Genomic DNA, 13752 nt, shown 5'->3' with positions numbered 1-13752 from the left:
CCTCTCCCCTCCTCTCCCTTCCTCCTCCTCCTAAAAGGGCGAGGAGAGGGAGGGGGAGAGGGAGGGAAAGGGAGGGGCGTTGGTTATCCGTCTGGTCGCGGCTAAGGCAGGAAACGATTTTTTTTTTTTGTCCGAGTTTTCTATTTAGTGGCGTGAATAGACCCACCATGACGAGGGCAGATTAGTTAGCCAGCCTCCTCCTCCTCCTCCTCCTCCTCCTCCTCCTCCTCCTCCTCTGATTCAGGCTCCTCCTTTCCTTGCATCACGATCTGTCAATGTCATGATTTTCCTTTTTTTTTTATTTATTTATGTTTATTTTTTTTAGGCCATCACCGTGACCTGTCTTTGATGCGGAGGCGATTTAGTGAACTTTTTATATGCTTTTATTTTTTTTGTTGTTTTTTTGTATTTCCTTTCTTGTGTCTTCCTTGTTTTTTCGTTTCTTTGTTTATTCGTGTTTTTTTTTCCTCTTTGTCCTCTTCCTCCTACGCCTTGGTGCTGCTGCTGGTCTTTCATTCGTGTTTTTTTTTTGTCTTTTTTTGTCTTCTTTATCCTCTTTCTCCTCCTCTCTCCCTCCTCTTGGTCTTATTTCTCGTCTTCCTCCTTTTCCTGTTCTTGGTTCCTGTTTTTCTTTCTCTTTCAGGTTATATTCTTACTTCCTCCTCTTCCCCTTCTTTCTTTTCGTCCTCCTCCTCCCTTTCCTCTTCTTCCTTAGTTATCATCTTGATCCTCTCCCTCATTTTCATTCTCCTCTTCTTCCTTAATTATAACCCTTTCATTCCTTGTAATCTTCTTCTCCTCCGTCTCCTTCCTCCTCTTTCTTCTCTTCGTCTTGGTCCTCCTCCTCCTTCATTTCGTCATCTTCCACTTCCTCCTCCTCCTCCTCGTCTTCTTCCTCCTCCTCCTTCTCATCTTCCTCCTCCTCCTCGTCATCTTCCACTTCCTCCTCCTCCTCCTCGTCTTCTTCCTCCTCCTTCTCCTTCTCATCATCTCTCTCCTCCTTCTCCTCGTCATCTTCCTTCTCCTTCTTCTCCTCCCCCTCGTCCTATTCCTCCTCCTCGTTCTCCTCCTCCTCCTCCTCCTCCTCCTCCTCTTCCTCCTCCATCCGTTCCTCTGTATTAACTGCACCGTCACAGTCGCCCAACGCTAAGCTTCCTTGATGAATCCTCGCCGGACCTCAACCGTCCTGGCTACTCCCTCCCTCACGCCCCGAAGCCCCCTCCTTCTTCTTATTTCTCTTTCGTCTTCTCCTTTTTCCTATTCTTCCGTTTCTCCTCCTCCATCTCCTCCTCCTCCTCCTCCTCCCAGCGGCCTTCCATCACGTAAATCCAGGCGGCCCGCGACCCTTCTTCCACCCCATCATCTCCCTCATAAAAAGCCACACGAACTCATCATTGCATTGTTCTCCTCGCCCCTCTTCTTCTTCTTCTTCTTCTTCTTCTTCTTGCTCTTGTTCCTATGCTTGCTCTTTTTCGTGTTCTTGTTCATGTTCTTCTTCTTCTTCTTCTTTTTCTTCTTCTTCTTTTTCTTCTTCTTCTTTCTTCCTTTCTTTCTTTCTTTCTTTTCCCCTTTCAGAAACGTCATGTCTCTGTCTCCCTCCCTCTCTGTTTGTGCTTGTTTCTTTTTATTCTCTCTCTCTCTCTCTCTCTCTCTCATTTTTTCCTCACTAATCCTGTTCCATTCTTCCAAACTCCATTTTATCCTCATTTCTCTTTCCTCCCGTCCAGTAGTAGGTAATGGTGACAGTGACGGGACCAAAATAATTCGCAAGCATGATCAAGAATTTGCAGCCAAAAAAAAATGACGTCGCAAAAAGTTGTACGTCGACTTTCCTGGCCGTGCGGCCAGTCAGCCGGACGGCCAGCCAGCCGCGCGGGCAGCCAGCCGCCGAGGGGACCTCCCACTACCCAACCGGGGAGTGGTCACAACCTACCCAAAGTGACCATTCCCCCACCCACCCACCCACCCCACCCCAAACACCCACCACCTTCCACGCCATCGTGTCTCCGAGGCCTGAGCGTCACCCTCCTGCCGGGATTGGTCCTTTCGCGCCGTGCCGGGCGTCGCCCTCCTGCCGGGGATCGGTTAGCGCGAGCGGTGACGTGTTCGGGGATCGGTTAGGCGTCCTTTCGCGCCCTCCTGCCGGGGATCGGTTAGCGCGAGCGGTGCCTTGTTCAGGGATCGGTTAGGGCGTCCTTTCGCGCCGTGCCGGGGCGTCACCTCCTGCCGGGGATCGGTCCTTTCGCACCGTGCCGGGGATCGGTCCTTTCGCGCCGTGCCGGGCGTCCTTTCGCCCCAGTGCCGGGGATCGGCTAGGGCGTCCTTTCGCACCGTGCCGGGCGTCACCCTCCTGCCGGGGATCGGTCCTGCACCGTGCCGGGGCGTCACCTCCTGCCGGGGATCGGTTAGCGCGAGCGGTGCCTTGTTGGGCGGAGGCCTGTGGCTACCTTTCCCCTCCCTCTCCTCTCCCGCTATTGATTTTTTCCAGTTTGCCAGCATGTGTGTGCGTGTCCCCTCTATGCCCTACCCTCGCGAGCGGTGACTTGATGGTCAGTCTGAGGGTACCACTACCTCTCCTCTACCCGCTATTGATTTTCAGTTTGCCAGCATATGTGTGTGTGTGTGTGTGTTACTGTTGATTTTCATATTGACTGGAGTTATATCGATTGTCTTTTCAGTGAGGGTAGGAACGGAAAAGTAGATTTTATACATTTTATTGAAATATAGTGGAAAAAAATGGTATGACAAGTTATTATATTACCTTAATCTAGTCTATTTTATTTGTTCTTTCTTAATCCAGGCTAATTTGTTCTTTCTTAATCCAGACTAAATACATGCTATGCCTAAAACAAAAAAACACACAATCGCCATAAAAAAAAGACATATTACAAACTCACACCGTACAGACTCAAAGAAATACAATGGAAACCCACCCATCCTACCCTTTTTTTTTCCCTCCCCCAAAATAAATCCTAATTGAAAGAGACATATTACAAACTTATGTCGTACATGCCCAAAGACAGCCCATAAAAGGATGACAACACGAGTACATATTCAAATGAAGAAAAAAAATACACAACACAAGCACATATATATATAAAAAATAATACACACAGAGCGAGTACATATATAAAAAAAAGATTGTTAATCACTAAATATAGGACTCTCAGATTCGGCCACCATATGCATCTCTAACTTCCAAGACATTAGTGAATTTTATTCGCTTCACTCATAAAATCCATAATGGATTTTAGTAACTTCCACCACCCACCCCGCCTATGACACTTCCAAGAAAGGTCAAGGGGTATGTCAAGTCAGAAGTGGGCGGCTGCAACACTTCCGCCATATGCTGCATTTTTTTTTCCAGTCGTGATTGACGCATTTCATGATCTTTTTGCTGCAGACGACTTCGCCGCCGCTCTCGCGATTCAGCGCCCGACGGAGAGTCAAGACACACCATCACCGAAGCGTGTCTGTTGTTGTTGCCGTGGACTTATGAAAAGATAGAGAAACATTATTAGACAAAAAAAAAATCCCTCTCTCTCTCTCTGTCTCGCTCTCTCTCTTTTGTAAGAATAAAAATACTTACTATGCGTTACGCTGTCCGGTGGGTCGTTCTTCAGATGAGACACTGGTAATGGAGGTATCACATCCTTCCCTCAGCACACGCCGCCCCATTTTACCGACACCTCCCAACGCGCCGCGGTTGTTGTTGCCCAATGACTCGCCCGTGATATGTTCACCGGTAGACTTGGGAGTTTCTGGAACATCCCCCACCTCACCACCACCAACATCCGCTGAAATGACAAGAAATATATATATATATATTTTTTTTAAACACAATGAATAAGAAATACACACACACCAGCGCTTGTGCGCGCAGAAAAAAAAAATACAAGAGGCGGATATCTCACCTCCGTTTCTGGGATGTGATGTGTTATCCACGGCTTCAGCTTGGGATGTGTTATCCATGGCTTCAACTTCTAATGCGGCTTGACCCATTATCTGATCGTCAACATCGTCAGCATGAAGAGTTGCAGCGGCAGCGTGGGGCTGTTGTTGTTGTAAGTTCATGACGGCGAAGACTTCCTCCATGACGCTCCTCTCGCAACGTTAGGGGACTGACTAAGCTACCCGGGGTTATTTGGGGCATATGCGCACACTACCACAAGCCTTTTCTTCTTCCGAGGCTACCCCAGGTTATAGGGGACACGCCCACACATGTATGCAAACACGCGCGCACATGCCCAAAACCACAAGCCATTCTTCATCCGAACAATAGGAAAGCGTGAACAAACTCACACCCACCCGGTCACGTCGCACGAAAAAAAAAAACAGAATCCTGTTCTTAATAACTACATATAACTACACACACACGCCATAAATGAATAAGCTATATACTACTTACATTTTTTACACATCGGAAAGCGTTAACAAACTCCCACCCACCCGGTCACATCGCACGAAAAAAAAAAATCCTGTTCTTAATAACTACATATAATTGCACACACACGCCATAAATGAATAAGCTACATGCTACTGCTCTACATTTTTTACACACACACACACATTGTAGCATTTAATAAGTTAGCCACATATCTTAGAAATACAATGCTTGTAAGTCAGTCCTTGACTAGATTGACAAAATGTTTTTATACATGGGGAGCATTTTAAACATTCTATAAGCATATGTTAACACCTTTCTGTCATTCTTCAAAAAATTTCCTAAATCATAATTATCTTTCAGAAACTGACTAGTCCTCTCTAAGCCTATTTTATTACATAAGTATACGAATTGAATGCAATACACGCCGGGTCAGGGCGTATGTGTCGAAGAAATATATACACTTATCACTAACATAGAACACCACCCAGTGACCCATTTTCGAAGCTTGCGGTGCGCCTAACACATTAGCAATAAAGACAATGGGCTTGTCTGACTCACTCCTTAGATTTAATTTCGCTACATCGTCAGCGGGAAGACAGCCTAAGAAATATATATTATTGTGATAAAGTTTTCCTTGTAGAGCTTTCATAATTTGTTGATTATTCATTATGCTCTAGTGTCGCAAGACACGTGCCTCTCCGAGTTGATTGACAACACTCCCTTTGTATCCCCAAAACAGATAATTACTAAATTTTCATCCAAGCCATTTTTAAGCTGAAGACTTATGCGTAAGTTTCCACTGTGTTCAAGAGGCACTGTGCCTCGTATGTCTTCCGGTAACAAACTAAAAACAAACACTGTCCTTCCTTTCTTAAAGCTATCGTAATCAAGCAAAGTGTCATTTTCTACTCCTAAACTATCTAAAATATCATAATAGACTCGCGTACACTCGTGGGGAAAAGAAACCGTATTTTTATACATATTCATACCATTGACAGAGACTGTTAGTTCAGACAAATCAGCATTCTTGAAATACAAGCCATTTTTATTATATACAACAGAAAAGGCCCTCATGTCAGCCATAACGATATATAAACTCTCTTGAATGACATTTCCCACGGTTGGTCACAGACAATACTTGTCTGCTGTTTGCCGAGAACCAGAGATTTATATAACGTCTTGTTAAATATTGTACGCGTTATTTTTCCTGTCTCTAATTCTTTATTTAATGCAAGCAATGCTGACGGATAGGGTTGGAGTCTGGTGACCCAAAGTTTAGCAAAATCAATATGGGCACGCACAGCACTCCCATCGCCGTCAGTGTTCAAATACCAAGCTTCGTTAGCTAACTCAAGCCTTATTCTCAATGGGATGTCGTCGCATAAATACTGATCACAAGAAGTAATGTCCGACATTAATGGGAAGGTGAGATGAAGACCGTGATCTTTGATATCTTTTAAATGTCTCTTGTATTTGCTCCAAGGCTAGTGAAGTATGCGGCGTCATAGGTTTCGGCTACGCCTGCTCCACCTGACCTGTTATCTTTGAGGAGGTTTCCTATTTCTCCGAATGATTTGAGTTTTAACGTGGAGAAGGTGGTGAGCATTTTAGGAATGACCAGTAATTAAAGTATGGGTTACTTTCAACCATTTGATCGCCTACATACACCTGAATTGATTTGAACATGGTATTAGCAGTGCCATTGCAGAATTCGACATTGACAGCCTCCTCGACTTTTGTTTGTCCATCAGCTTGAGTGACACTTAATTTCAACTCAAGAATTAATTTAGCAAGATCGATAAATGCCCCCTTCACCCCCGGCACGCGGAACTCTAGGTACTTATCTTTTAACCGGGCGTGGCTGGACAAATTTACAGGTAAAATGTCGACAAGAGTTTTAGACGCAATAGAGCTCTCAACCTGGCGTTGTCTGTTGATTCTAGGGAATTCGTCAACCACACTGAGCGCATAATCAGAAATCGGAACGGAGGGAGCGGCGGAGGCCATGCTGTTGTCGCTTTCGTCGCCCGCTATATACTAATGGAGACACTGGTCGCGGTTGCTGGCGACGTGTTAAATTGTTACGAGACCACTCGCTAAAAATATAAATGGCAAGCCAACGCGCGCGCGGGTCAGAATGTTCCTCCTTCCCCTTTTTTTTTTTTTCATGAGTGTCCACCGCACCTCCACATTACTAAATTATATCAAACACATCGCTGTTCTTTCTCTCGCAACCACTTTTCCTTTTATTAATTTTTTTTTCTTCTTCTTGTTTCGCGAAGTAACTCTTCTTTTTTTTCCTCCTTTAATAATTCTAGCACCTACGTCACTTAAGGCTTCAATACCTCTTTCTTTAAAGCGCCTCACACTTCTTTGTCCACTGCTCACATCCTGGATAACATCTTGAGTAAACTTAAGCGCTGAGGGCTTAACGGTTCTGAATAGAAAGGGCATTACACTCTTGGCTAGGTTTGCGAGCGTACTAAAATACCGCCACCTCTTTGATGTAGTCTTGCAGGATGGGCGAAATGCACAGTTCGAATATTGTCAAACCACCCCCACCTGATGTGGAAAGCTACTCAAAAGACTTGAAAATTCACCTCCGTAGGCGGAAGAAACACTGTTCGCGACGATGACTGCATGACCACTAGTTAAAAAAAAATATAAAGCGTCATTTTTATAGCTACACAGTGGTTTGTGTCTGTCGCCCATCCCCGGCAGTTGAGGCTTTCGCGGGGAGATTCTTCGTCCCTCTTCCTGCCCCAAGAGCATTACCTTAACGTTATTCAAATCTAGTTGGTGGGCAAAAGATCTTAACTCCTTCAAGTAGGCCACGTTCCATTCATGATCCATCTTTCCCTTCGTCCTACGCCGGTAGGAAAAATGACTTTTCGAATGTTTTTTCTGCTTTACATAATCACCAAGCTCATTGAGGCAACATTTAAAATTATCGCGTCTGCTTTGCTTGGTGTCCGACATTAAACCGTTCACATAATGCATATCTCTGCTGGTTTCAATAAAATATCTTGACACGTCATTATATTCTACAGATTCACCCTGACAAAATTGAGTCACCATACCCACCACAATGGGATAATTTGATTCCGTGGGTGGTTCCTTCACTACCAGCGACCCCACATTCGGTCTGTCACTCCAAACGACTCTGTTCAAATTATAAAGTTGTTTCCGATTTTCAAAGAGATTAGCATAGCCATACACTTCAGCCAAGTCCTTGGCTATACCGCTAAGTTTAAAACTGCTGGCGTTGATGGTGGCTACTAAACACACACTGTCGTCAATGAACTGGCGATCGGTCATTCGCCCTTCACAGGAATGATGGGATAATCTGACATGTTTATAGAAAAATATATATTAATTCTCGCTCTTACTCACGCTTAGTGTCTCCCTGTCCCGCGAGGTCACACAAGTTTATATCCCACCCCAAAACAAAATCCTTTTTATACGCGATAATTCTCCCATGTCATACCCGGCATCCGGGGGCGGAGAAAGAAGGCGTGGGGCGTGGCTTTGCCCGAATTGGGGCACTTCTCCTTCCCCCCACCTCCTCCTCCAAACAGTTGCTTCCTTGCCTTATTATTGCGTATAAATGAGGGATCTAAGTTTGTGTTGTGGAAAAGCATTTTAATAAATGGTATATCATCAGCTTTGAAGCCTAATTTGCTGTTGACGTCACTTAAGGTTTGCAATATATCAATGACGTTAAAATTATTAATGGGGCTCAAAAGATTTCCGTTTGTATCCCATGTAATTCCTGGAGTATGTTTCATGAGAGCTAAGAAAGCTTTGGCATAATCCCTTTGAGCTGCTTTCATTCTAACATCAATCCTGTTATCTATGGCGGGTTTCGAATCGATAGTATTGGTGGGGAACGTCGTGCGAGGACCTATGGCCGCTATAGATGGCGGGTGGTTGTTTGGGGTTAATACATCTTGCAGCGCGCGTCTCTTTATATTTTTAATGCAGTTGACGCCTTGACCGTCGAACCCGACAACGGTTTCCGCACTCTCTTTTCTTTTTTTTCCTCGTCCGTCTTTCTGTTTCGTTTTATGTTACGGCTCCCCGTAGAAGACTTGAGTAAAAATTGTTCTGCTGTTGATTTCGGGATGAGACAATATTCCTTCATTTTGTTAAAAGACCAGTTATGACACTAGCTGCCAGAGGTAACAGCACAGAGAGTATAGCACCGCCCCGCTGTGTTCGCAGTATTTTTTTTTTTTTTAGTGTACTTACCCCCTTGTTGGCGAGTTTCCTTATGTGTTTTTTATATTTGTTCAGGGATTTCACAATCTTTGTATTTCGCGTAAGATTAGTTTTTAGGAAATTTAGAAACACTTCTGACAAGCAATCTATATGTTTCTTGTTCAACACTGCAATTACTTTTTTCCGCTTGTCGGGGGAGAGTTTAGCCAACAACAAAACAAGATCCTTGTGAACAAAGGCGAGGGGAGGTGCTTTTTTTTTTCTTCTTGTTGGTGAATTCGAGGTCATTAGGAAATATCTTGAGCGTCTATCCAACAGTCTTGACTCGGATCATAACCCAACCAAGATACAAAAAATTGTTTGCGACCGTTCACCACTCTCGATTTTTTATGCTGACGGGGAAAACGTCCGGTAGCTGAACTTTGATAAGCTCCTCGTTGTAAAACAAGCCTTGATGGGTTGATTGATAAATCTTGCAAGGTATAACCCAATGGGGACTGTCGATAATCCACGCTTGCAATTTTAAATATTTCTTCTGTGTTTTGGATATGAAAGCCTCGGTTAAATTTAGAAGCTTTATCCGCGCCCACGAGTCGAACGTAGTCCCCGATGTTCAGCACACGACTGGCTTTACCTTGACGCTTTTCTGTTTTTATAATTATGCATTTTCTTAAACTGACGAATGATTCCTCGCGGGTCCTTCATGGCATGTACTTCGGCTGGGGTTTTTCCTAGACGTGCGTGAGGCGTGCGGTTATAGCTCTCGAGTACCTTCTGCAAGATGGAAATATACTCGAGTTTATTGTGAGCTGTCATATACCTATATATTCGACCTTTCAGAGTTCTGATAAATCGCTCAGCAAGGCTGCTTTTTATCTCTTGGGAGTAAACGCTGTACATTTTTATGTCTTTACTTTGCAAATAGGTTTGAAGTGGACGATTATAGAACTCTTTGCCTCGGTCAACACAGAGCCTAGAGACCCCACTGAAAGCAGCGTCTTCCTCAGCAATGTCTTCATTGCCATTACCATCGATTTTGCATCTTTACGTTTAAGAGGCAGGGCTTTGGCGTACCTGGAAAATGCATCAACGCAGACTAAGATGTAATTATGACCTCCATTAAAGGGGACAATTCTTTCATGTCCGCGAGATCTGCTGCTATGATAACTCGCGGTTTGGGACTGAGAATAGCGCGTCGCTTAAACTTATGGGGTTGTATCTTATGTAATGTGTGTTCTGCAACCTTCCATAAACTGTTCAACATCGCGCATAGAAACGTCGGGTTCAATGGCTCGCTGCTAAAAATAAAGGCCTCACTCCACTTAAGCCTCCAGGTACTTGAGGGTCTTCATAAAGTGACTTTAAAAGACGTGTCTTGATGGGTTAGTATATCGCTCACTCTCTCCACGAGTACACAACCTCACAGGAGCCGTCGTTCGCTATATTTGATCTCAGTGATAGGACCTCGGGGTAGTTATGCAGACGTCAGCCAGCAGATAGCCGTATGGTTTTCCCGCAACAGCTCGCTTGTAGATACTGAGAAATGCCTGGGCTCTGTCACGACCATACAATTGACGACCTAGAAGTTCAATTTGACCAAGATCTCTTTGTTTAAGCAAAACGAAATGAGTGCAATTGAGGGATATGCTTCGCGCATACTTTCCCTGCATAAATAAGTTCTGAGAAATGAGTATGGAGCTAAGGCCAAGATGTCTGCCTTTAATAAAAACGTTGGCGACGCTTTCATCATTGGCAGCGCGTAAAAGTTATCGTCATATACTACTAACATAGATTTATTTTTCTGACAGAGATCAATTTCCTGTTCTGGGTCTATAATGTCCTTACTAAGTATTACTTTATTTTGCAGCTCTGGCAAGTCTTGAATGGGATGATGTGTTGCACCGCAAATAAGAACTCGATAGAATTTGTCACAATATTTCCGCACAAGTCGCGTCACTAGCTGTGTCTTCCCAGATCCTGACGCACCGGCCACAAATATCCTCCCTCCTCGCTCGCGGGGAAATAAATCGATAAGGTCTTCCCCATAACACTCTTCCATGGCAAAAGTCTCGCCATGAGTGAGCGTTTTTTTGCTGGCCCACTGATTTTAAAAAGAGAGGTGGTGGGTGTAATGTGCAAGACGATCGTGGCCGAGCGGTTTTCTTCAAAGTATATTTTTCGTCCATACTGATCCGTCACCACTACCGCCACTGAATCTATAGCGTTCTTCGCCAACTTTTTATACAGAGGTCTTTGCACTGAGTAATAATTGTTACTCCCACCGTAAGGAGAGTGGCTAAAATGTTCACAGTTTGGCTAGCAAATCGCGTGGGCTGGATTATGTCGCAATAGAGGTGGAGATAGTCCACGTCGGCGTGGGGGTCGGGAAATCGGCATTTACCTGGCGAAGCGAGTAATGTGACTCCTCATCCGTGACGAATATATCATAGTAATGATTAGGAATAAATCCAAGAATAGCCGCCAATCTGGGCTTAAATAATAAACTTATTTTGCAATAATTTAGATTACCGCAGCCATCTATAGAGCGTTTGTGGTAGCATACAAAATTTTTGGTCCAACTCAGTATTCCGCCTTCTCCATCAAAATAATCCTTGTAATTTGTAAACCCAAACACTCCATTTAATATAGCTTGCCAGTATGTATTAAGGTCAGCCACAATTGCTCTTATTTTTTTTCTCGTTCTAGATTTCGATGGAGACAGCGAGTACCGCAACTGTTATCCTGATGTGTCATTGAGCGTAGCTGTGTAAACATCCACTATGGCTTCTTTGTCTTCTCGATGGAGGGTGTATACTTCTAGGAATAAAAATACCGTGTAAGGCAACCTGATAATCTCGGTCGGGGTGTAAATTTAACGGTATGATTTCATTTTAAATGAACCTGGCACGTTGTCGGGATAAAGATCGCGGCATCCTAGGCTACTAAGGTATATTATATGTTCGTCCGCGCTCGTCATGTTTGCGATAAAGACTGAGCTTGTTATGGTTTAGGCTTTAGCTTTTAAGTAACAGATCAATGATTGCTTTTAGCGCGAGCTCTGTAGCCTTTACAGCACTGCGTGGGCTCCTTTGTCTGAAACCCAGCCCGGTGGGGAGGGAATCTCCATGCCATTCTCGGGGTGGGGAGGGTGAGGATAAAGGCGACCGTGGAGATGATGTTGACGCTGCTGGTAGCTGGCGCGATGGGAAGACATTGGTTTCTCTCCTCTTTCTTTTGTTTGATCGATTAACGTTCTCTACGTTGTATTTCCTATATCTTTTTCTCCATAGATTACACGCCACTGGTCTAGTTCCATGACTATACACACCCTCATCACCACTTTCACTTAAAGTATCCCTGACAACATTATGAGTAGTACTACTAGTAGTAGTAGTAGTACTAGCAGTAGTGGCAGCAGTGGCTCAACTAGTAGAAGCAGTTTGAGATGTCCTCCGCATTTGACGCAGATTCTCAGGTAAATCAGGGTGGCCATAATCTCTCGTAAAAACACGAGAAGGATTACCCGGCATGCTGTCATCAGAGAGCAGATGCACTCTTTTTGTTGTCTAATGCGCTTAAAGTCGCCTTCTCAATGGCGGTAGTGCATACCTGACCTTTCAGGTGTGGATGCAATAGAGGCGTGCCTTGTCCACCCCTGCCCTTGCAGTACCTGTCTGTATTTTTCATGATTATAGTTTCTCAAACTATAGTGAGGTACCCCTTTAACTTTTTTTATTTCTGCATCCTCGCCGCTTGAGGGATCATGCAATTTGATAGAGTACATCTTAGGTTTCAGGCAAAGCACTTCCTTTATATGGGCCGCGCCCACTTCTGACTTGACATACCCCGCTTGACCTTTCTTGGAAGTGTCATAGGCGGGGTGGGTGGTGGGGAAGTTACTAAAATCCAGTCTTTTTTTTTTTATGGCGATTGTGTGTTTTTGTTTTTAGGCTTAGCATGTATTTAGTCTGGATTAAGAAAGAACAAATTAGCCTGGATTAAGAAAGAACAAATAAAATAGACTAGATTAAGGTAATATAATAACTTGTCATACCATTTTTTTCCACTATATTTCAATAAAAATGTATAAAATCTACTTTTCCCGTTCCTACCCCTCACTGAAAAGACAATCGATATAACTCCAGTCAATATGAAAATCAACAGTAACACACGCACACACACACACACGCATATGCTGGCAAAACTGAAAAAATCAATAGCGGGTAGAGGGAGAGGTAATGGTACCCTCAGACTGACCATCAAGTCACCGCTCGCGAGGGGTAGGGCATAGAGGGGGGACACGCACACACATGCTGGCAAACTGGAAAAGAATCAATAGCGGGAGAGGGAGAGGAGGGGAAAGGTAGCCACAGGCCTCCGCCCAACAAGGCACTGCTCGCGCTAACCGATCCCCGGCAGGAGGGTGACGCCCCGGCACGGTGCGAAAGGACCGATCCCCGGCAGGAGGGTGACGCCCGGCACGGTGCGAAAGGACGCCCCAGCCGATCCCCCGGCACTGGGGCGAAAGGACGCCCGGCACGGCGCGAAAGGACCGATCCCCGGCAGGAGGGCGACGCCCCGGCACGGTGCGAAAGGACCGATCCCCAGGCAGGAGGGTGACGCCCCGGCACGGCGCGAAAGCACGCCCCAACCGATCCCTGAACAAGGCACCGCTCGCGCTAACCGATCCCCGGCAGGAGGGCGCGAAAGGACGCCCTAACCGATCCCCTGAACACGTCACCGCTCGCGCTAACCGATCCCCGGCAGGAGGGCGACGCCCGGCACGGCGCGAAAGGACGCCCCTAACCAATCCCCGGCAGGAGAGTGACGCTCAGGCCACCGGGGAGACACGATGGCGTGGAAGGTGGTGGGTGTTTGGGGTGGGTGGGTGGGTGGGGGAATGGTCACTTTGGGGTTTGTGACCACCCCCGGTTGGGTAGTGGGAGGTCCTCGGCGGCTGGCTGCCCGCGCGGCTGGCTGGCCGTCCGGCTGACTGGCCGCACGGCCGGCCGGGAAATTCGACGTACAAAAATTTTTCGACGTCAAAAATTTTTCGACGTCATTTTTTTTTGGCTGCAAATTCTTGATTATGCTTGCGAATTATTTTGGTCCCGTCACTGTCACCATTACCTACTACTCCGTCC

At 45.5% G+C, this 13752-nt stretch overlaps 1 long non-coding RNA gene across 1 annotated transcript; it reads right to left on the bottom strand.

Annotated features, from left to right (window-relative positions):
* Window positions 1-3336: 3336 nt before the first annotated feature.
* On the bottom strand, window positions 3337-4329 carry LOC127009133 (uncharacterized). The gene is made up of 3 exons (XR_007761664.1): window positions 3915-4329; window positions 3590-3797; window positions 3337-3492 (listed from the first exon to the last, which is right to left on the bottom strand). It is a non-coding gene; the product is annotated as an uncharacterized LOC127009133 (long non-coding RNA).
* Window positions 4330-13752: the final 9423 nt, after the last annotated feature.

Source organism: Eriocheir sinensis, chromosome 39 (genome assembly GCF_024679095.1).
Source record: "Eriocheir sinensis breed Jianghai 21 chromosome 39, ASM2467909v1, whole genome shotgun sequence".
Classification (NCBI taxonomy): Eukaryota; Metazoa; Arthropoda; class Malacostraca; order Decapoda; family Varunidae; genus Eriocheir; species Eriocheir sinensis.
The sequence above is the reverse complement of the archived record's forward strand: the minus strand, read 5'-3'. Positions and strand labels throughout refer to the sequence as shown.